The following is a 3,171-nucleotide window of genomic DNA, read 5'->3' as shown; positions in this document are numbered from 1 at the left end:
CTTATTACATTAGTTTCTCAGGGACTTATAAAATTATCCCCTTATTATCAGGGGCGTAGCCAGACCTCGCCGGGAGGGGGGGGGGCAGAGCCCGAGGTGGGGAGGCACTGTTTAGCCGCCGCCCCCCCCAGAGCCGCTGCCGCCACATTGGACCCCCCTGCTGGCCTGCAGACGACCCCCTTGAAGCCCCCTCCCACCACCAACCCTCCCCCGCCGTCGCCGCCCACCCCGCCGCCACATCAGATACCTTGTTTGCTGGCGGCTACATGCACGGTGCAGGACGTAAGGTATTGAAACAGCTGATCGCACCAGGAACTTCATTGAACGAAGTGCTACTCTGGTGCTGAAGAAGACTCTCTTCGGCTGGCGGGGTTCGGGGACCCCCGCCAGCAAACAAGGTATCTGATGGGGCAGCGGGGCGGGCGGCGGCAGCGGGGGAGGGTTGGTGGCGGGAGGGGGGTTCAAGGGGATCGTCGGCAGGGGGGCCAGGGCCAAATCTATGGGGACCCAGGCCCCCTCAGGCCCCACGTATTTACGCCACTGCTGCTTATACAATTCAGCCACTGCACTCAAGGTATTATTTTTTCTTGCAGGAATAGGGCAAATTTTACTGCTCAGTGTGTTTAGGGGGAGCCTATTGTGGGTGCTGGGTAACTTATGAATATCTATTACACTCCAGCTACAGTTGTGTTCATTGGTGAAATAATCTTGAAATACTTAACAATTATGGACAATACTGTTGTTTCTGTTCCATGTCTCTGATGTGGCTCCAAAGAAGCACCAAAGGGGCAAAGTGTGCCCCTTTTGCACACTCTTACTGCAACATGCCTGTGGCTGCACATCGCACTGTATTTCACTTTTGAAGTTCCCATCAGGTGCTTGTAATGTCAGACATTTACACCTGTTTGAAACAGTGGCGTAGCCAGAAAGCAATTTTTGGGTGGGCCAACAGGTCAGATGGGTGGGCACCAGGGTTGCCAACATTTTTGAAATTGAAAAACTTGCCACCTGATACCCCACCCCATGCTCCAGCTCTACCCCACTCCCAATAACTTCAATAAGGGTAGCAGTGCAGGCTTCATGGGGAAGTACAAGAGATTGCACTCTTCCGCCTCCATTGAGCCTTGAGTCCCTAACACACATACTTAGCCTGTATAGCAAGAACAAACACTTTTCAACATTTCTTTCCAGTTACACACTATAGAAATGATCCCAGAAAGTATAGTCTAGTATTAAAGGCAAATAAATTCTGCATCCACAGAACCCCCTGTCCCTCCCCCAATGGGTACACAGCAGAGTTAGGACATTTCCCCATAAAACTCACCGTAATCTCAACAGCCGCCACATAGTAAATAAAACAATCTTTGAAACAAAATGTCACTAGTGCAAATCTACAATGCCAGCATTAACTTCCAAAAGAATGATCCTACCTATGAAAAAGGCATTGCCCTACATATTACAGTGGGGCCGTAAAATATCAATACATCTATTGGGAAAACTAAACAAACCAAACTTACTACAGAAGGCTACAGAGAAAATTCATGCTAACAGAATACCTCAATCACACACATGGAATAAAAATGCCAAATATAGAATAATTGACTAAAAAGTATAAACATAAATATAACCAAAACTCCAAAAAGCCAGACCTTGCATATAATACAATGCCAGAGATGCAGAAAGAAATCCATTTCCTCCTGTGCAAAATATAAACATGGTATGTGTCAGGGATGGTGTTGGAGTGCAACTAGAGCAATTGCTCTTGGTCCCCTGGCGGCCTGGCCAGAGAGAGCCACGAGCATCATGGAAGCTGAAGGCAGTGCAGTCTGGTGATGGGCTTTGGGGTTCCCTCCCAAATTTATGGCCTGGGCTCCAGCCTGGGGCATAGCCAGACAACAGATTTTGGGTGGGCCTAGGCAAGAAGTGGGTGGGCACCAAGTGTTCCCCCCCCCCCCATCACCACCACCACCACAAAAATATCTTTCCACCTTGGCTTACCATGAGGGGGAAGTCTTCAGCAGATAAGCTTGGGATCTCCACCAGCTACCACTAAATGTGTGCTACTGTTGGGTGGGCCTGAACCCTAAGTGGGTGGGCCCTGGCCCACCCAGGCCCACCTGTGGCTACGCCACTGGTTTGAAATGATGTCAGCAATTCCAGTTACAAAAAGGACTCCCATAAATGGAAGGCAACATTGCAATGTGACTCACCTTTGACACTCCTACCAGCGCTTCTCCAATCATGAACAGGACTCCCATGGAAACAAGGTAACATAGTCATGTGTTTGTCAGCTAAACTTTGAAGGAATGATTTAAGGAGAGAAGCAGCTTTTGAGGATGCAAATAAATTCACATAATGGCTGAGTTTAAGCTGGTTCTCTGTGCACACTGTGAAGTTCCTGTGATCAGATAGGAACCAGGCTTTGTTTTTGTTTGTTGGAAAACTACTGAGGCCCCAGTGCTCAAACCTCTGGTGTTGTTCCAAATAGAGCCATAAAAATACTGCTGGAACAGCGCAGAACAACACCCTAATGCTCAACGCTAATGAGATGCAAATATAGGCAGGCTTATAGCGTTCAGCATTAAGGAGTTCAACGGGAGGAGTGTGCTTGATGCGTGTGCAGAACAGTTCCATGGTAAGCTCAGCTCCTTTGCATATACACCTGGCAAAATCTGATCATGAAGCACACATTGGCATTTGTTTTCTGCGGCCTAAATATAAGTGTTTACATTTTTTTTTGGCTCGGATGCAGGAAACAGACACCAATATGTGTTTTCACTTTGGGTATTTAACATTTTTTTTAGCATGCACACTTTAAATTTAGACATAGAAAACAGACACTATTGTGTGCTTTCGCTCGGGACTACTATTTCTCATAACCAGTGCTCATGGGCTTCCTTCTGCTTCCAAATGCAATCAAAACAGGCAGATTTTGCAGAAAGATTCACGAGAGAAGCATGAGAATCATGAAAAATCCTCTAACAGTCTAATGCCTGCTCCAACCTGGTGTTATTTTTTGCAGCGGTAAGGCAGTTTTGTTTCTGTCGTTCCTCTTTGAGCATTGGGGAGGAATTCAAAATGACCTTATTATCATAAGCTTGACTACTTATGAGGAGAGAGATGGAGACACTGGATGGAAGGATAGGAAGAGAGGGTAGATGTTGGATAGAA

The 3,171-nt window shown here is 47.1% G+C and overlaps 1 pseudogene; it reads right to left on the bottom strand.

The window, feature by feature from the left end:
• Window positions 1–1,136: 1,136 nt before the first annotated feature.
• LOC115469798 lies at window positions 1,137–1,229 on the bottom strand (annotated as a pseudogene).
• Window positions 1,230–3,171: the final 1,942 nt, after the last annotated feature.

This window comes from Microcaecilia unicolor, chromosome 4 (assembly GCF_901765095.1).
Source record: "Microcaecilia unicolor chromosome 4, aMicUni1.1, whole genome shotgun sequence".
Classification (NCBI taxonomy): domain Eukaryota; kingdom Metazoa; phylum Chordata; class Amphibia; order Gymnophiona; family Siphonopidae; genus Microcaecilia; species Microcaecilia unicolor.
The sequence above is the reverse complement of the archived record's forward strand: the minus strand, read 5'-3'. Positions and strand labels throughout refer to the sequence as shown.